The sequence below is a fragment of the Cornus florida genome, unplaced genomic scaffold (assembly GCF_030987335.1).
Source record: "Cornus florida cultivar Cherokee Brave unplaced genomic scaffold, ASM3098733v1 CherokeeBrave_3.0.0_Hap2_Chr11, whole genome shotgun sequence".
In the NCBI taxonomy this organism is placed as follows: Eukaryota; Viridiplantae; Streptophyta; class Magnoliopsida; order Cornales; family Cornaceae; genus Cornus; species Cornus florida.
The window spans coordinates 9,435,752-9,457,855 of NW_026775581.1; positions in this window are offsets into that span (position 1 = coordinate 9,435,752).

The window sequence follows — 22,104 nt, forward strand, 5'->3', positions numbered from 1 at the left end:
TCCTAAAGGAACTTTCTTATTTTGGGAAGCATGACTCTCTAGAGAGACATGGTATAGGATAAACCTTACTTTGAAATTCTCACATCGTCTAACTATCGACATTAAATTTAGCACTTCAAGGAAGCAAATTCTTTTCATTCCAAGCTTCCTTATTTACTTGTTACTGTAAACCAAAAATCTCTAAAAATGGGTTTTTATAATCATAAAAAGATTTTGGTAACATTTTTGGGAGTCTTCAAGCAACAATCAATCAAAAGAACTAGACACATTCGCGTTCGGACGTAGTAACTTGAGTCCGGACGCCAATCCCTGAAGCAACTCGCGTCCGGACGCAAGAACTGGCGTCCGAACGCCAACCCCTGGAGGTCCGACGTCTGGACACCACTTCCGGGAATGTATATATATCATTCCCGAACCATATCACTGCAAAAATCGCACACCAATACAGTTTGTGTCTGGATGCTAGCTCTTGCTTCCGAACGCCATGTCCACCATTGCCCACAGCTACAAGCATGTCCATATACAGCGCGTGCACCAATCCACTCCGCGTCCGGATACCAAAACCTGGGCACTCCTGCGTCCGGACGCCATCTTCATACGCTGAGCATTAATCCCCAGGTGTAGTCCAGAAGCAATGTTGTGAATGAAAAAAAAAAAAAAAAAGTTTTAAATTTGCAATGTATTATAAGTTTATTTTCTTCTTTAATTTTCTTTTCCTTTACATTTATGCATTCATAAATTCAAAATAAAAAAAAATAACTAAAAAAATATATTATAATAATAATAATAATAAATAAATAAATAAATATAAATAAAAATAAAAAATTTCAAAGTAGCTTTTCGTTAGACTCTTGCCTTTCTTGAATAATTCTATTTTTTGGGCCATGTTTGGCATGACAATTGTGGGTGCATTTTTTTATGTGCACAGATTTTGGTTTCTTTCCCGGTTTTAATACAGCATGACATGTTATTTCATATTTATATCCTTATCTATGTCTATGCTTTTATGCTTGGTACCTAGATTATGTGGACAGATTATTAGGTACAAGTTTAGAGGAAGAACTTTGGCATTTTGAATGTGACTGGATGCAATGGGTCACTGTTTTGCACTCGGTAGTTTCTCTCTTTTTACACTTCTATGCATGCTTAGTTTCTATACTTGTTTTTATACATTGAGGACAATGTATCATTTGTTTGGGGGTGTTGAGAGTTAACTATTCATTTACGTAATGTCATTGTCAGATGTATTTCTATTATTTACATTGAAAAAAAAAAAATTGTATGTTTAGGTAAATGATTTTTGGTGTTATTGGAACTAAGTTTGGTAGAGGGTCTATGTGATTAATACAACTTGTATGCTTATATAGAATACCAACGAATGATTGAAAATTGCTAGCATGATTATTCAAATAAAAAAGGTCCATTGCATGATTTAAATGTTTTATTTTGGAGTCGTTCATCTCTAAGTGACTTCATAATGCACATTGAGCACATCGAAAATTGCATTCCCTTCCTTGTGGTTTTACTTAATTGGCTCATTGAATTAGTAAATCGGATGAATGAAATAATCCTTGGCATAAAAAAAATAAAATAAAATAAAAAAAGTTGATTAATAAAACTGCATTCTTTCAACATGTCAACTGATTAAAAAGGAAGATAAGGAAAGAATGTAAGATGTATGATTAGTTTGAGTTCGTAGCCTAACCATTCCGAGTCATTACACCCTTAGGAGTATCTTTACACTTAACGCCCTAAGACCATCTGGTTTAGGAATCGTTGGTTCAACGCTTGTTACATGGGATGGTTAGAGAGCTTAAGGAACTTAGACATTGCACACAGTCAAAAAAAAAAAAAAAAAAAAAAAAAAAAAAAAAAAAAAAAAAAAAAAAAGAGCAACACAAAATGTGTTCAAATAAATTCATGCCACGGATTATGATTTCAAAGATAAATTAAGGATGTGGAAGACTTTGTATGAACCATAAAAGGGTTAAAAGTGCATTATAAAAAGAAAATTAAATTCCGGTTCACTTTTAAGGAACTTGAGATGAAATTTTATTATAAATGAGATACTGAGGATCATATATGTGGACTAGTTTATTGATGCATGAATGCTGGGAATTGAATATTGTTTTGAGATATCATTGTATGCATACCTGTTATAGTCTTCATGATAGAAATTTTCCCTAAAGTCATATGTTTCAATTTATACTAGAATGAGCCTTGTTGCTTAATGTTTATGGGTATCATTTCTGGTAAACCCTCACGAGACTTCACTTGTCCTCTTAGGATATCTAGGGGTTTAAAAGACTTGTTGCATATGCTAAATGCAATCGTCACTCTCACAAAAGAGGAAAAATTTGTGTTTCAATTTTGTTTTGATAAGGGACTAGCAAAATGTAAGTTTGGGGGTCTGATAAGCGTCAAATATTGTATATTTAAGCGCCCTTAATTGCATTAGTTAAGCCCATTATTTGATCTGTGTATATAGATTAACTTCATTTTTGTGTTTTTGCAGGTCTAATTGCGAAAAAGGAATAAAAATAAGGTTTTAAGGACTTTTGGAACACAAGGCATATCGGGCCTAAACATCAAGTGGCTTTCAAGAAGAAATGGCCTAAATAGGCAATGGATACAGTTAGTATTGTAGAAGAAAAGAAGAAGTCAAGCACTAGTACCTGGCGTCCGGACGCCAAGCATCAGCACTTTGCGTCCCGGCGCGAGTTTTGGCGTCCCGACGCGAGCTGTCGTCAGCTCTGCGCACCTTTGGTAAAAAGGCCATAACTGTCTACTCCAAACTCCAAATGATAAACCATTTGATTTTGTGGAAAGAGACTCAGAGATCTATGTTTGGTATGTTTTAATAAAAGTCTAATTCTCACATTTTAGATGTCAAAAATAGAGAGCAAGAGGACACCAATATGCTACCAGGTGGCAAAACTCAACTTTACACTCCTATGGTATTTTAACCATATCTCCCGGGTTATAAATCCAATTGCTAAATGAGTTAATGATTTGGAAATTTGACTCATAGAAATATATTTTCTATGTTGAAAGGAAAGGCTAATTTGGACAATTGATAGGTCAAAAATACAGAAGAATAACATGCTAATTCTACCAACATGCTGAGCTGTCACACTTCGATTTAGTTAAAGTTTGTTTCATTGATTTTAAGGATGTCTCCAACTCTTTTAGAATTTGAAAGACTACAAAATATGATCTCTTTGGAGGGAATTTTTAGTTTATATATCAACCACCCATCATTATCTATCTCTAAGTTTTGAATTGGGAAAAAGATAGAGAGAGAAATATTGAGAAAGGGGGAGGAAAAAGAAGGAGCAGAATTCGGAGCTCATGGAAATGGAGTCTTCATCATCAATGGAGGCTTACACCTTGCACATGATAAGCTAACTCCCTTCATAGGGATTTGATGTAACCCTTGCCAAGTAATTATGTCTTGATTGTATCTAAATTTGGGGAACTTTGTATATTTGTGACAAGTTGTACAATCTAGAAATTACACTTTGATGTATTTGTGCTTCATTCTATATATAATCTTGTTGAGACTCTTATCTTGTCTTAAAAATTGTTTCTTTATGATTATGCTACTTACATTCTTAGAGTGACAATAAGGATGAGATTATGCAATGGTTATATTGGCATGTAATTGAATATTTATATAGATTATACCTAAGGAATATGGACCATGCTACACCTTTAGATTAATTTAGTTAGGTAGATGGTTCATACCAACTGAAGATAATCTATGATATTTAACTGAAGATAATCTGTGCTTAGTCCTAAAATGTATGATTTTCTTGAAGATATTATAGTTGTCTTGTATTTCTACATATCATGGTTACATGTCTAAGTTGTTCCCCAAGCTAATTGCAATTAGGCATGTTTACAAGGGTTGTGGTGAAGTCATTTCCCTAGCCCTTATCTTTATTAGCTCACTTACTTATAATCAAATTTCTATTTTAGTAATTTTAGTTAATTTCAATTTATGTTTGTGACAAACAAAACAATCCAAAAACTTTATTTCACAAATCAAACTGTAAATTAATCTTACAATCTCGATTGCCATTAGCTAGCATTCCTTGTGGTTTGATTAACCCTTATAATAGCCTTATCCTACATTGATAAATATATGTGCTATTGTTATAAGTGGTACACATTTGTGCGCATCATTGTCCACATGTTGGCCCAAAACCACACATAATGCATAATCGGATGCATCACACATGATCTCAAATGGAAGAGACTAGTTAGGCAGTTTCATGATTAGGGCTGAAGAGAGAAGAGTACGAAGCTTCTTGAAAGCTCCAAACATGCTTCATCAAAATTGAAGTGAATATCCTTGGCAAGAAGATTACACAAGGGCCAAGATATTTTGTTAAAATCTTTGATGAAGCGGCGATAGAAGTCGGCATGACCAAGAAAGGAACAGATTTGTCGGACAGAATTTAAAGGAGGAAGGTTAGAGATCAATTTAACTTTTGCTTTGTCGACCTCAATTCCCCTTTTAGAGATAATGTGCCCCAAGACAATGCCTTCTTGAACCATGAAATGACTCTTTTCCCAACTTAGAATCAGATTTGTCTCCTTACATCTTTGAAGCACAAGGGATAGATGGTGGAGACATGAGTCAAAGGAAGATCCAAAGACAGAAAAGTCATCCATGAATACTTCCAAAAACTTCTCGACCATATCAAAAAATTTGGACATCGTGCATCTTTGAAAAGTTGCCAGTGTATTGCATAGATCGAAGGACATGCGTCTATAGGCAAAAGTTCTAAAGGGACATGTGAATGTGGTCTTCTCTTGATCTTGAGGATCAATTGCCCCTTGGTTATAGCCGGAATAACAGTCAAGAAAATAGTAGTAGCTTTGGCCAGCGAGCCTCTCTAGGATTTGATCAATGAATGGGAATGGAAAATTATCCTTCCTAGTGGTAGAGTTGAGTTTCCACTAATCAATTGGTGCGGTAGTGTCGTAACATCCCAAATTGCATATAGAAAGTGTGGCCAAGTTTAAATTTATAAAATGCCACTACTACTTCTAACTACTAATATAGCTTGGGTGAGTAGGGATCGTCCCAAGGGATTGGAGGCAATGTTTAAAATGGAAACAAGGTCGGACTAGTAGGTCGAGTGATCTAAAGATTGTTTGTTTGGTTAATTAAGCTGCAATGTAAATAGATTCAATACAAGGTAACTTAAAATAAATAAAGGGTAGAGAACAAGAGAGAGAGGTCTTGGGATCTAGAGGTCACCACTAAACATCACCATTCTAGACACTCATTATGTAATGAATGAGGGGAAATATGTGTTATAATACAAAGAGGTGTGATTGATTGAATCAACAAGCATGGATTGACTAATTAACTATACATTGTCTAAACAACTTAGTGAATAGCACAATATATCAAACTACGCCATTATTTCTTCGTTTAAGCTCACAATCAACACACTAACAAGTTAGAGAATCATACTACTTGCATTCATAAGTATGGAACATCAAACAACAAGCATGGATTGTCCTCACATCTAAGAAAGTAAAGCAACTACACTACATCTAAGCTAAGGACATGAAAATTAAACTAATTAAACTAAGGTAGAGGCACAATCCATCAAGAAATGAGTATGAACCATCAAACAAATCACAAGAGTATTCTATTTAAGCACTATGCCTTGACAATCTCTAGATTCATAGCATCAATACACATAGACATGCATCAATATCACAAAACCAAGAGATAAACACATGAACATATATTCTAGCATACATAGACATGTGGATAGAATGAAATGATCAATTAGAAGTATTAAACAACACAAATCATTGTAAGAACAAGATTCATATATAAATCAAATGTCAAGACAAGATTAAAACACAAATCCCCTCAAAATACAAAACATCTAGAAGGTATGCTTAGGGCTAACTCTAGCCCTAAGAAGATGTTTAGCCACTCATTGATGTAGTCATCCAACCCTTAAACTCCCAAATAGTGTGTTTCTCTATGCTCTAGCTTCCTCTCCAAGATAGTATATGATGATATGATATGAGATATATTTAGATATATTGAGATATGATGTAAAAATGGCTCAAAATCCTTATATAGGTAATTCAAGTGTCACTCCCAATGGTCAGGTCTCGTGCACTATGGTCCTATCAATGATTGCACCACGAGCCATCTTTTAATAAGCTGGAATCTATTTTATTTCGGACTTGAGGAGTTTCGATTGATCGAAATTAGATGAGATCGATCAAACTCTAGCCAGATCCATCGAAGTAAGGCCAGATCGATCAATCCTTGGCAGCGCCTTTTTGGAATAAGACAAAGCTGAGATATTTTTGGGATATTTTCAGAAAAAGACAAAAGTGGTAGGTGGGGATAAGATCAAGGAAGTTCAATCAATCTGAAGAAAGTTGGATCGATCGAAGATGGAAATTTTTGAGGATAAGGACAAAGGGTTTTGATCTATCTTCGCAGGGCTGGATCGATCACTATGAGATCGATCGAAAATATGTCTGATCTATCAAAGCTTGCTGCTTTCCACCACTTTGCTCCATTCTTCCATTTAGCTTCAGCTTGCTTCTTTTATGTTCTAATTTGGCTGAATTGACTTATTTTGGGGATAAGCGCCTGAAAAGGGCAATAACCTGAAATTAGTCTAAAACGAAAAAATAAGATAGATAAAGGTCCTAGAATACTCAAGCTTAAGAAGTTTAAATGCTCACTTTTCAGCGCTCATCATCAATGCATACACGCCACCCGGTGGTGGTGCGTTGTGGCACGAGTGAATTTTCAACAACGTTGAGGCTGGATTTCTTGGGAACAACTTGAGTAGGGCTTACCCACTTGCTATCCGAGATGGGGTAGATGATTCCCGTATCTAGTAGCTTATCACTTCTTTCATGACCACCTCATTCATGTTTGGATTTAACCAGCGTTGTACCTCTCTAAAAGGTTTGGCGTCTTCCTCCATATGAATGCAATGCATACAAATAGAGGGGTCGATTCCTTTCAAATCAGCCACTGCCCAGCCAATAGCTTCTTTGTGCTCTTATAGTACCGCTAAAAGGCTATTTTCTTGGTCCTTTGAAAGGTCCGATGCAATGATGACCAGAAAAGTTTTATTTGTACCAAGAAACACATACTTGAGGTAGACCGGGAGTGGCTTTAACTCAAGTTGTGGTGGAGATTTCAATGACGGTACCGGAGGAGTGCTGGAAAGTTGAGGAAATGGTTCTCTTGGCACTTTCTAAGAAGGAAAGTCCATGATAGCACCAACTTCTAGTAAAGAATTGACTTCTTGGATAGATTGGTCGATATCAAAGTTTTCGAAGTCAAAAAGATATACAAGTTTCAAGAGGATCCTTGCTTAGAATGAAGGGGAGAGATTCTTCAACCACTTCATTTAACACATCAATGAGAAAACAATCATCCTCATCGGGAGGATGTAGAGTGGCATGGAAAATGTGGAGTTTGACTTGCATATTTCCAAAGGCGATATCCATCACCCCGGTTCGGCAATTTATTGAAGCATTAGCCGTAGCTAAGAAAGGCCAACCGAGGATCACGGGAATATATTTCTTTGGATCATGGACCGGTTCCGTGTCAAAGACCACAAAGTCTACCGGGAAGTAAAATTTGTCCACTTTGATTATCACATCTTCGAGAATACCCCATGGGTGTTGACTGATCTGTCTGCAAGCTGCAAGACCACGGTGGTTGGTTTAAGGTCTCCCAACCCAAGTTGTAAGTAAACTGAGTAAGGAATCAAGTTCACACTCGCTCCTAGGTCAAGGGGAGCCCTTTCTATCTTATTGTCACCAATAACACACGAGATTGTCGGGTGTAATAACCCTAATTTTAAAAAGGACTTAATTGGAATTTAATTATTGTATTTTATGTGCTTATGTGGATATGTGTTTATGTTTAATTGATTAATTATTTTATTTAATTGGATTAGTTGTTTAATTGGTTATTTTGTTTGCCTTTTTATTTGCATTAATTGACTAATCGTTATTTAATTGAATTGTTTGTTTAATTAGTTGTCTAATTGTATTTTTAATTTCTTTAATTGTATTAAATTAGTTTTAATTGTTTAGATGGTTTGTTTGTTTATTTAAATGACTTAATTAGGTTTAATTATTAGTGTTTTTAATTATAATGTTAAAATAGGGTTTTAGTCTTTTATAACTCACGTATTAGCCGACTGGACCTATAAGGTTTTCCATCTCTGATTAGAATTGGACCTAGGTTTTATTGGTGCCTATAAATATACTGTTATACGTCTTCAAAAGGGTTGGAAAAACCCTATGCACGTACAATGTTATAGAGAGAAACAGAGAGGGAATTGGAGAGATAACAGTTCGGGTTTCGGCTGTGGCTTAAAGGAAGGACCCAGGAGGAGGGAAGGTTGAGCAGTAGGAGATTAACAGTGAACGGACGTTGTCGGAAAGCTTAGGAAGACGGCGACAAGGTTTTGATTCAAAACCACACAGGCAAGTTTTATTCTGTCTCTCTCCCCTTGACTTGTGTTCTGTGCATACCTAGATGATCTCTAGCATTTTCATGGATTTAGTTGAGGGATTGCTGACTTTACAAAAGGGTCAAGATTCTGGTTGGGATATTGGTTAGTTTCTAAATTAAATCTGCTAAATTCTTGTTTCTTTCGAACTGGTATGACATCAGTTCATATGAATAGAGTGGATTATGAGACGACTTAGATGCATTAAAGTGGTGATTCATACTTTGCATTAAGTTCTGTCTGGTGGAAGGGAATATGGAAGTGGAAGCTCTCAAGAACTAATAGGATTCATATCTTTTGATTAGTTGTTGAGTTCATAGTTGAAGTTTTAGCTAATATAATAATGACACTGGTTATTACCAAGGAAATTAAGGAATTCAACTTCAAATATTGGGGCTGATCTTAGTGGAGGTGTTACCTTACTCAAATAGAGCTTAAGGTACTGGTGGAGGATTAGTAGTTTCTGTTAATGTTGTTGGAGTGAATGTGATGTAAAATTTGTCACTTCTTCTCAATGCACTCAGATGATTATAAGGTATAGCAAGACATCGAATCTCTGGTCAAGTGAACTGGCTGATGTAAGGACATATTTAATTGGTATATCCAGATAGATTGGTTTTAAATTAATGTTATGCGTGTGATATGCATGCTATGCCTATGTGTGATTTAGTTCATCGTTAAGTTTAAAATCAGTATATAGGTGAATTAAGGCATGGTTGATTTGCCAAAGTATAACTGAATATGCTTAAGGAGATGCGGTTGATTTGCTAAAGACATGGTTGAATTGTTAGCATGGTTGATTTGCCAAAGAATAACCAAATATACTTAAGAAGGTATGGTTGATTTGCCAAAAGTATAAATAAATATACTTTAGGAGGCATGGTTGAGTTGCCAAGATATATATTCATACTAACAAGGTTTGTTTATTGTTGGATGCATTGGAATTTGGTGGAACCTATACACAAAGGCTGAGTCCACACGAGAACGGAAATGAATTTTAAAAAAAAAAAAACAAATAATTCAGAGTTCCGTAAATTCTGAGGATGGAATTCCATTTGTTAGGGGGGAAGAATGTAATATCCCTAATTTTAAAAATGACTTAATTGGAATTTAATTATTGTATTTTATGTGTTTATGTGGATATGTGTTTATGTTTAATTGATTAATTGTTTTATTTAATTGGATTGGTTGTTTAATTGGTTATTTTGTTTGCCTATTTATTTGCATTAATTGACTAATTGTTATTTAATTGAATTGTTTGTTTAATTAGTTGTCTAATTGTATTTTTATTTTCTTTAATTGTATTAAATTAGTTTTAATTGTTTAGATGGTTTGTTTGTTTATTTAAATGACTTAATTAGGTTTAATTATTAGTGTTTTTAATTATAATATTAAAATAGGGTTTTAGTCTTTTATGACTCACGTATTGGCCGACTGGACCTAGGAGGTTTTCCATCTCTGATTAGAATTGGACCTAGGTTTTATTGGTGCCTATAAATATACTATTATACGTCTTCAAAAGGGTTGGAAAAACCCTATGCATTTATAGTGTTATAGAGAGATATAGAGAGGGAATTGGAGAGATAGCAGTTAGGGTTTCGGCTGTGGCTTAAAGGATGGACCTAGGAGGAGGGAAGGTTGAGTAGTAGGAGGTTGATAATGAACGGATGTCATCGGAAAGCTTAGGAAGACGGCAACAAGTTTTTGATTCAAAACCACACAGGCAAGTTATATTCTGTCTCTCTCCCCTTGACTTGTGTTATGTGCATACCTAGATGATCTCTAAGGTTTTAATTAGATATTAACTGAATCTTGCATGCTTAGTATATGTTAGATTTTTTGCCTGCATGTGCCTAATTTTAACTGGTATAGTTGTTGCAAAATTGGATTGTATCATCAGACCTTAAAGCATATTGAATCGTTAACTGTTTTCGTTGTTGTTCTTGATGCAAACTAATTTAAATAAAGGACTAGGATGTTACTGGATGTATTGTAGACAGTTAAGATCATTATTTAAGAAGAACAGAAGGGTTAGAAATGGCCGGAGACAAAGCAGACGAAGCGAAGAAGTGCAGAGCTCTCATAAAGGGAGAGAGCCGGCTCCATGGAAGTGGGAGCCGGCTCCCTCTTGTGCAGAGCCGGCTCCAGGTGATGGGGAGCCGGCTCCCCTCTTCACAAATTTGGCTCCAAGGTCTAGGGAGCTGGCTCCAAGGTGGTTTGAGCCTACATTGAATTCTTGTGAGCAGGCTCTCTTGTTTTGAAGCGTACCGGAGGTGATTTGCGCACTGTTTGGTTAAATTTGGTATCCTGAACTATTTTGGGATATTAAGAGGGTTCTAAATATTAATTCATGGTGTATTAAAGCCCTAGGATGCATAATTTTTATTTATATGCTAATGGTTTGTAAATAGTATGAAAGTTTAAAACGAGTTACATGTTGTCCTCGGATATAATGGATAGAGAGGATTTAATTGCTTAAACTGTGTCTAGCAATTTAATGGACTGTAGGATGGACTCTAAACATTATATTATGATGTATAAGGATCCAACCTATAGAATTAATGTTTTTATGCTAATGGATTTAACAGTAGGGAAGTTTAAACAATCTTGTATACTGTTAACGAATAAAAAGGATTAAATTGTTTAATTCTATTTTAACAATTTAACGAACTATAACATGATTATAAACCTGGTTTTGGATGCATAATAAGGTCACTTATTTATCAGACTTGATCTATGCATACTTTGGATTTTAATTGCGGAAATATTAAACTCTATTCTGCAATCACATGGATTAAGGTTTTGGATTTTAATTGCTAAAATATTAAACTCTATTCTGCAATTACATGGATTACTATTTTGGACTTTAATTGCTGAACTATTATTTATATTTTCTGTAATTTACATGGATGTTATGGATTGTATACACCGATATGGGATGGTGGCATACTAGGGATAGTTTAGCTCAAAACACCAAGACCTACCTTATTGGAATAAGGGAATGGTTTATAAAATATTGAATCCTACTTATATTTAAGTCAAATCAACTGAGTAAGTTGAGTGACTTTTTTGGATTAAATTTTATTTGTGGTTAAGTCTGATCAACAGAATAAGTTGATTGACTAACTGGATTATAAAACTTATGTCAAATCAATGAACAATTGAATGACATACTCTGATTTTGGATGGACTTTAGATATATGAATATGGTACCACGATATGAGCTTGAGTCTCAAGATCGTTGGTTAGGGAGCGTATATGCATTGGGATTCATAGCTGGCTATGACGGTTGAGGTATACCCTGTTAGGTCTAGGTACTCATGCCCACCTTTGGGTGCATTTTTGCATGTTGCCTTCTATTCAGGTTGAGACCCCCATTGTAGTCCAATGAAAGTCCTTTAGTGTGGATATATATATGTATGGACTAGATAGCTATTGTTGAGACATCTAGGATGTATCTGCGTATCGGGTCTCTGCTTGGATTGTAGTTAGAATAGAACTTGTTCGTGGGCTTGACCCATTATTATTTTTCAGGTATCAGATGGTTCCAGTCTTAGAGCTTGTTCGTGCTGAGCAGAGACGGTCACTCATTCTTCCGACTGCGTAGAACTGCTGTTTATATTTAGTTTTGGATTTTCCTTTTTGGTTTAGTGTATCTTCAGTTGGGTTTTGAATAGAGGTCCACTAGATGGATTCCCAAGTCGTTTTTGTATTGGATGTACCAAAATAGTTCTTATATATATAAATTATTCTGAGATTTTCATTATTGGATTATCATTTTAGTTTTCTTTCAACAATTTTTATTTATTCCTATTTATTATAATTGTATTCTGTGTTCGTTTATTGTCATTTGTTTTGATATCCTCGGGTGTTCGGGCGTGGGCCTGGCCAACCCGCATCTGGAAATCCAGGGGTATCACATCGGGGCACCCGGATCCTTATGCTTTGGAGGAGTGTTGTGCTGAATTATCACACTCACCTGTTCAGTTAGTCTTACCTTCTTCGGTAAATGACTTTTAGAAGTGCGCTTTTGAGTGCACAAATCCATGAGAAATTTGGCATAAAGAGGAATTTGCTTGATAGCATCCAAGAGAGGTAGGTTGATCTTTACTTGCTTAAAGACCCCCCACATATCCTGAATTTTACAACCTTTGTTCACAATATGTGTTGACTCTTAGAGACATTGAGGAAAATAAGCCTTAGGCTCATAAGAGGTCTCCACATTTGGGGTCACAAGCTTGGAATTTTCAGTGCTGGACTCTAGATTTACATGAGTAAAATTTGGATTAGATGAGCTGAGATTTGGATTTTTGGGAGGAAAAACTTTTTCATCTTTTCCTCCATCAACCTTATTGTCCACAATTTGATCGCTTCGAAGTGTGGTGATTGCTTGAACATGTTCATGAGTAGGTCCACTAGTAGGAGGGACTTCGTCAATCACATGGATCTATCTAGGATTCACAAATGGTTTAGTAGGAAGTTTTCCGGTATCCTTTTGAAGAAGTTGGTTCATTGAAGTAGCTTTTTATCCCACTTGATTCTCAAGTTTAGCTATTGACTGAGCATGTGAATGGACCATTTGGAGAGTGGGCTGCAATGATGTCAATAGTTGCTTGTTGGATTCTAACATTTGCTTGTTAAAGGATTCCATCATTTGCTTATTTGCAGTTAGAATCTCATCAGTTGGAAACATAGGAGGCGGAGTAGAACCATTTAGATTATAGGGTGGATGGTAGCTTGAAGAGGCCTGAAATTGCCAATTTGGAAATTGAGAAGAGAGCTGATTTTCATACCCTTGATTTTAAAATGTCAAATTTTGTGGGGCTAGTTACCTCCATAAAAAATTCAGATGATCTCTCTATCCCGAATTGTAGGTATTAGAATAAAAATTATTTCTGAGCCTGGAAAACATGGCATTAGCCTACTCTTGATTGTTGCTGAAAAATCGCTCCGGTGTGGGGCAATCTTCTGAGAGATGGAATGGGCTAGTGCATGATGCACACACCGCACTTGCTGAATTTTGAGATAGAGAATGAGAGAGATGTGGTCCATTAATTGGTAGAATTTATGAGCTATGGCATCCACTTAAGAAGATTCTTCCCTCATTGTCTTTGGTTGACATGGATTGGTGTTCTTTGCATTATTTAATGTTGGAGCCCTACGAGAATTATATTGCAAAGAGTTTTCACTCAAATTCTAAAGTAAGGTCTAAGCATCATCCGCATTTTTAGACATGAACATTCCACCACATGATGAGTCAACCATAAGTCTATGTGGTTTGGTTAAACGACCATAGAAAGCTTGCACCAATTGCCATTTTGGAATTTGGTGGTGCGGACACTTCCTAAGAAGGTCTTGAAGTCTTTCCCAAGTCTCATAGAGTTGTTCTCCATTGATTTGTAAAAAACTGAGAATGGAACACCTCATTTGATTGGTCTTACTCACCGGATAGTATTTTTTTAGGAATTCTGTTGCAATTGTGCCCATGTAATGATGGAATTTACAACAAGGGAGTTCAACCAATATTTTGCCCTATCTTTTAAGGCGAATGGGAAGAGACGCAAATAGAGTGCATTTTTAGGGAAGTCCCTCATCTTGATGGTAGAGTAGATTTCAAGGAACTCATTAAGATGCCTATAGGGATCTAGATTTTCAAAGCCAAGAAAAGACGGAAGCATTTGAGTTGTGCTAGATTTAATCTCATATTGGGTTGCATCGATATTTGGCATCACTATGCAAGAAGGAGAGGTAAAAGTTGTAGGGATGAAATGGTCCCTAAGAGTCATAGGTACCACATTTGGAATTTAGGCCGTTTCAAGATTTATTTCCTCATTCCGTAAATTTCCATCATTTCTTGCCATGGTATTAAATTCAAGTTCGATTCCTCTTATATTTTCATATTCCCTAAGATTTCTTCTAAGAGTCCTTTCAGCTAAATTTATGTCAATTGGTTCTTCAAGAGTTGGCAAAGACAATAATCTACGGCCCAACATCAACAACAAAATTCACACAACAAGCGTAACAACCCTTCACCATAACATCCACATGCAATGTTCCCTTTCTCCTCAATTATCAACAAACAGAAAATAAATGGCCGCGACAAGGACCGATGCTTTGCAAAATAGAAAAATAGAAATAGCCTCGACAAGGGCTTCACAAAAATCACTAATTTATACACATGCAAAATATTCACAACTTTTAAAACTAGAACTTTGAAAAACTTAACCGAAGTCCTTTAGACTTACAATTTTCAGTTTTTCCTTGGCGAGCCTTGAGTTCCTAAAATCTAACAAATAATACTTAAACACAAAAATCACCAAAACCAAACTGAAAAAATATCCACAAAATACAATATTCACAATCAAACCAAAGGTAATCTTGAAACCTCAGTTACAAAACTATTTGCAATCCCCGGCAATGGCGCCAAAATTTGGTGGATTGATATAAGTTTACCAATAATAATCAACACTTGCAATAGCATAAATCATTGTAAAATAGGGCTATTGTAAAGGTAAGTCGAACCACAGGGATTGCTAGTTTATGGCAACCAAGGTTGTAAAATCACTTTTAGTTTGATAAAAGAGGTGTATAAGGTTTGATTTGTTTGTCACTTAAAACTAGGAATTGAAATGTGCATAAAATAGTAAATGGAATGAATTTAAGATGAAGTAAACTTATGTAGAGAGAATTAGGGAAATGAATCCACCACAAATCATATAAACATGCTTGCTTGCAATTAACTTGGGGCACAACCTATATATATGACCATGATATGTAGAAATACATGATTACTACATTACCTTCAAGAATTTCATAAAATCAAGAATTAAGTATGATCCATCAAAGTTTTACATGATTTCACTACCTAGACTAGGGTGTAGCTTAAGGCATGCTCACTAAGCTATGGACTATCAAATTCCTCAATAAGTATGATGAGAGCACATGAAGTCAAAAACTAAACATAATCCAACAAAGGTGTTCCTAAGCTATGGACTATCAAAATTTCCATACAACATGCCATTAAAAACCATTTCATAATCTCATCTCCATTCTCACTACGAAGATATAAGCAGTAATATTATGAGAAAATATAATCTAAGACAAGATAATAAGTTCAACACAATCATTTATTAAAATGAAGACCCATTACAACTTATGTAAATCTTTAGACTATGAAACTATTAGATACATGTTTCATTCCCCAAATCAAAATACAACTAGAGTATGATTACAAGGAAAGGCTTCATTACCTCCCTAGGAAGGGAATTAGTTACCCATAGCAGCAAGGGAGGAAGAGGTTGAAGAATTTAACCCTTCCATTCCCGCTACTTTCAGAAAATACCACCAAAAAGCTTTTAAAAACTCAATAATTCTCTCTCTAAAATTATCCTCCAACAACATTATCCCAATTTTACAATCATCACCCTTTCTTAAAAGAGGCAAAATATCTACCAAACCTCCTCCATTTCAAGGTTAATGTCCCCTAAAAGTAATTTACCAACAACCTCAATTAAGGAGGGAATCAAATTGAAAGGTTTAAAATGCCAACTGGGTCTACATTGTCTGGACGAGCTCGTCCAGTGAAGGGACGAGCTCGTCCAGTGAAGGGACAAGCGCTCATAAATAGCCTTCTACTCACTGGGCCTGAATTGGATTTGTGCTGCACAGACGAGCGCTCGGCGCTTTGGATTGCTGCGCTTTGGATTGCTGAACAAACGTTCAGCTAACTTTGGATAAGCATTCGGCTGGCTTTGGAAGAGCGCTCGGTTCTTTGCCGCTCGGCGATGGACAAGCACTCGATTCTACATAAGCACTTGGTTCTGCACAAGCGCTCGGCTTATTGCCTTATTTCTCTTGGAAATCATATGATGCGTAGGCCTAGAATGACTTGATCTTTAAAAAGCCTTTAAGACTTCCATTTTATTTCTTTTTGGGAAACAAACCTGAAAAAACACAAAACTGAAGATAATCTATATAAAATGATCAAATAGTGGACTTAACTAACGCAATTAAGGGCGCTTGAATATGCAATATTCGGCGCTTATCATCAAGATAAGAATTACAACACAAATCCCCTTTAATTACAAAATATCAAAGTCTAGGAGGCATGCTTAGGGCTATCTCTAGCCCCAAGAGAATGGTTTAGCCACTCATTGATGTTGTCATCTAACCCTCAAGGGCTATCTCTATTGTAGAAATGATCTTCTTTTTCTTGGTAAAAACCTTAGATGAGTGGAAAAACTTTCCTAAATGGTGTATATCTCTCTCTAATCTCTAGCCTCCTCCAAAGCCTCTCTATTGTATATGGTTCTTTTCTAATTCTATCTATAGTTCTCTCTATGGTTCTATATCTCCTCTAAATAGCCAAAATCCTTATATAGGTAGCTTAAATGCCATACCCAATGGTCAGACCTAGTGCACTAGGACCCCCCAATGATTGCACCACGATCACACCTTTTAATTGGTTGGAACTTTGTTTTTCTCTCACTTGAGAAGGTTCGATCGATTACAAGGGTGTTTCAATCAATCGAACTATGGCGGCGCCTTTTTGGAATAATGACAAAACTGAGATATTTTCAGGATATTTTGGGAAAAAGATAAAATTGGTAGGTGGGGATAAGATCAAAAACATTCGATCGATCGAAGGAATGTTGGATTGATCGAAAAGGGAAATTTTCTGAGGATAAGGACAAAAGGATCGATCCATCTTGGTATGGTTGGAACAAACACTGTGTGATCGATTAGAGTTTGTTTCGATCAATCAAAGAAGGCTATTTTTCACCACTTTACTCCTTTCTTCCACTGAGCTTAAGATTTCATCTTTTATGCTCTAATTCAGCTGAATTGACTTATTTTGGAGATAAGTGCCTGAAAAGGGAAATATCATGAAATTAAACTAAAATGGGAAAATAAGATAGAATAAGGTTCTAGAACGTTAGGGGTTTAAATGCAAACTTTTCAGCGCTTATCATACCCCCAAACTTAAATATTGCTAGGCCTTAGCAATAAACTATGAAGTAAAGAAAGAAATTAACAACTAAACAACTACAAACTAGAAAGCAATAAAAGGAAAACGCCACTTTCATAGGGAACATGATTGCATTTAGCACACGTAACAAGCCTTTTAAACCCCTAGGTTACCCCTAGCGGACGAGTGAAGTCTCGTGAGGATTTTTAGAAATGATACCGACAAACATTAAGCTCATTCTCAAAAAGAGGCACCAATATTCCAAACAAGCATTGGGAAAAAACTACCTCAAGTATGCAATTTTTCAACCAATTCCAAGCAATCTCCCAAAATCTCAACAACATGGAAGCAAGTATGGTCCTCCACACATCAAAACAATGATCATGCAAATCAAAACAACTCTAATCCTTTTTAAGTGAACCAGCATCAAATATGTTACTATCTAAGCCAACTAAAGAAATGATCACATCCTTACACTCAAACTAGCACACAAATCTAGTACCGATCATCAAGACAAAGGATGAACCTTTTAATAGAGCTTTATTGATCTAGGTGCGCTTATTCTTTTTACTAGATTTTTTTTTTTTTTTTTCTAATCCTAAGGATCAAAGATGAAAGCATAGTACAATGTGTTAATCTATTAAGCTTTGTAGCGATCCATGAGGTCGAGAGTTAGGTCAATGACCCCCAAACCGAACGGCTTTAGGGCATTAGGTGTTTAAACAACCCTATAGACTTACAAGCTCAAATCAACTTGGCTAAAAATCAAAACAACCTCTATCTAATCATTTCTCACTTCTCACCTTTTGGGAGAAGTCCTCACTTTTTTATTTGCTTTTTGCAACAACTTTTTTTCTTTTTTTCAATTATTAACCTAGTGTTTGGGCCCTCCACCTTTCGGCGTGAGAAATTCTGATGAGGCTAGAATCCAGGCTACTTAGTGAAAAGGGTTTGTTATCCTCCTTTATCAAGAATGAAAACTTTTAATGCACTACTAACTCAATTGGGATATAACCAAATTAATAATCAACAAAGCATATACCCCACAAATGAATGCTAGTGTGCGCTTGTGCTAGTGTAGAATCCTAGAGTAAATCTCAAAATAATCACAAAATCAAGATGATGTGGACCACAAGTACAACCAAGATATTAATCTTTCAAAAAATTTACTCCTAAATGGCATCAACAAGGCATGCAAGGAGTATTGGACTCTCAAGTCAAGTAATTTTTAAAAGTTTAATCAATATAGTCCTCAAAAGATAAAAATTATAGTTAATTATTGACCAATCATGGAAAATCCCTCAAATACACAAGTCATACACAAAATCTTGAATTGAATGCAAATACTGCAAAGAACACACATTACCCCCAAACTTAAATGGCACAGTGTCTTCAATGTGCAAAGAGAACAAAAGAAAGAGGAAAGAGTATACTAGTGCAGCTATGGCAAAGAATGGTCGGGACACAAGTATCTGAAGTGGGTGGTACAGTGTGATACCCCCGAATTTCCAGATGCGGGTTGGCTAGGCCCACGCCCGAATACCCGAGGATATCAAAAACGAATCGGCAATAATTGAACACATAATACAAATATGATAAAATAAGAATAAATAATTTGTTGAAAGAAAACTAAAAAAAAATAATCCAAACTCCTCAGAATAAATTCTTATTAATAATAAAATCATTCTGATACAATTAATACTCCATTAATACAACTCGGGAATCCATAACATGTGGACCCCTAAAAAAATCCAAAACTGAACGAATAGCAGTATTGACTATCTACGTGAAACATAAATGAATCTCCTAAATAAACTTGGAAGAGTGAAGTAGACTGATCCCTGCTCAGCACGAACAATCCTCTACCCCCGAAGAATACCTGAAAAATAATGGTAGGTCAAGCCCACAAATAATTTCTACTAATACAATCCAAGCAGAAATCTAATACACATATACACCCTAGTCAATCTAACAATAACTAGTAATCCGTATATATATATAGATACACACTAAGGGACTCTCACTGGACTATAAGGCAGTCTCAACCTAACTAATAAGCGACATGCAAAATGCACCTGAAGTGAGCATGAGTACCTAGACCTAACAGGGTACACCACCAACCATCATAGCCAGCTATGCATCCCACTACATATACGTACCCTAACCATGATCCTGAGACTCAAGTTTATATCATGGCATTATAATCATATATATATATATATATATATATATATATATAATCCATCCTAATCCAAAACATAAAATAAACATCCGATATGTCATCCACCTGATTTAGCTGACCTGACATGAATATATGTAGGATTTAACATTTATTTTTTAATCGATTTCGTTACATGAATAGGTAGGACTTAACGTTTTTAATTAATCCGTTCCTAATGTGCCACCGTCCTATACCGATGCATATAATGCACATGATTCATAAATGATGCAACATCCAAAGTAATACATCAAATAAATTCACAGTTAATGCAATAATCTAAATACATCAAATAATCCATATAACATCCATATTAATTACTAAATAAATTTTAAGCAATTAAATCCTCCATTATCAACATACAAATTCAATTAGAATTTTATAATAATTAAATCCTTAGCATAATAAAAATCTAGTAAATAACTAAGCATATTATACTACTACTACATGATCAAAATCATATATTATCCATTTAAATTGCTAGAAGAAATTTAAGCAATTAAATGATCAAATAACCACATGAAAATTTATATAAAATTTCATATTGTTCCAATCCTTAGCATATGCATGTAAATTATGCTTCCTGGGATTTAAACATGCCAATTAATATTATCTTAAACCCCCCATCATCAACCATGTAATGACCCGGTCATTTCATTCCTTTTCTTTTTGCTCAAATTTTACAGATAAATTTTTTCCAATGTCTTTTCTCTTCTGTGTTTGGTTTCCCATCACTTAGTGTCATATCGAGTGCTTGGAAATGGTTTCTTAGACTCTTTTCTTGGGATTGACAACTTCTTTTAAGGACCGAGTCATTTCCACATTTTTCATTTTTCGTCACTATTCACTTTTTGTCTTTTCCCGGTTTCCTTTTTCGTTGCATAACCTCGCTTTTTGCCCTCGGATTTGACTCCGGCTTTGCATGCATCTATGATATTTAATTTTTATTATATCTACAATTTTAGTTTTGTATAAAAGCAAACTAAATGTTTACTTTTCTTGTAAAGGGCATAGATGCATAACTTTTGGTAATTTTCTTAAACTTTTGGGGTTTTAAAGTAATTATGCAAAGAAAATATTTTTTGTCTTAGGGACCATTTTGAAATTTAATTTGGAGGATATTTTCAAAAAGGTCATTTTTGCAATTTACGAAAAATGTGACAAGTGTCACATTCTCATGGTGCCACTTGTTGACATTTTGGTGGAACCGCTTAGAAGCTTAATCTCTTAACACATGGAGGGTGGAGATTCACACATTTGTTGGCCTAGAATTGGACCACTTGTTGGCTTGGATGAGTGACAAATGTATACTCCAAATTAAGTCTTGCAATTATTTTTGGGCCACTTTGGGATTATGGTTTTAAAGAAGAGTTTTTGTGCAATTGACCAAGACTTGTGTGTGTTTACTATGGTGTAGGGTGTATGATCACATAGTGAGTGGAGGATTTCTATTTCCTCCACTCACACTTTATCATATTGTATCATCATCTTCCTCACCACAAAACCTAGCCACCATTAGAGAAGCTTGATGCTTAGGCTTTGAAAGTGATTTTTGAGGCCCTTCCACTCACCTTAAACCATATAGTTTTGAATACTTTTTGTTCCCCTCATCCTTCTCTACATAACCCTTGAAGGTTTGTCATTTTGTGTTGATTTGTCTTAGATTCTAGAGAGACACTTCTCTAGTGAGTTAGGGAATGATTTTTTATTATTATTATTATTTTTTTTTTTGATGTGTATACCATGTTTTGTATGAAATCTAGGATTTAATTTAATTATTCATTAGTTAAAAATTAATTCACATGGTTGTATATGATGAAGAATTAATTAAGGACTTGATATTTGATTAGGCCTTGTCTTAATTTATGTTATATATTAATTTGAGACAATTCGGAGTTGATTTAAAATCTAGAGATTTATTTAAACTTTATGTAATTAAATTCTATTTAATTACTCCATTGATATAATTAAGTTTTGACTTGATATTAGTGATTATCATGATTTAATCTTTATTATATATTAAATTGGAAGGATTTGAAGATGTCTTAAAATCTAGAGATTTGATTATTTTTATTTAATTAAATTCTATTCAACTATTCCAATGATGTAATTAAACTTTTGAGTTGATATTAGTGATTATCTTGAGATGTTGTTTAACATATATTAAATTTGAAATATTTGGATGAATGTTGAAATCTAAAGAATTTAATTATTTTTATTTAATTAAATTTAATTTAATTGCTCCATGGATTTAATTGTGTTTTGGAAGTTATTTCTATATTTAAATCATGGACTTTGACTTGTTGTATATTCACTTGGTTACATTTTGAGCATTGGATAACATAGTTGTTATATTTATATTCATGAGAATATGTTTTCCT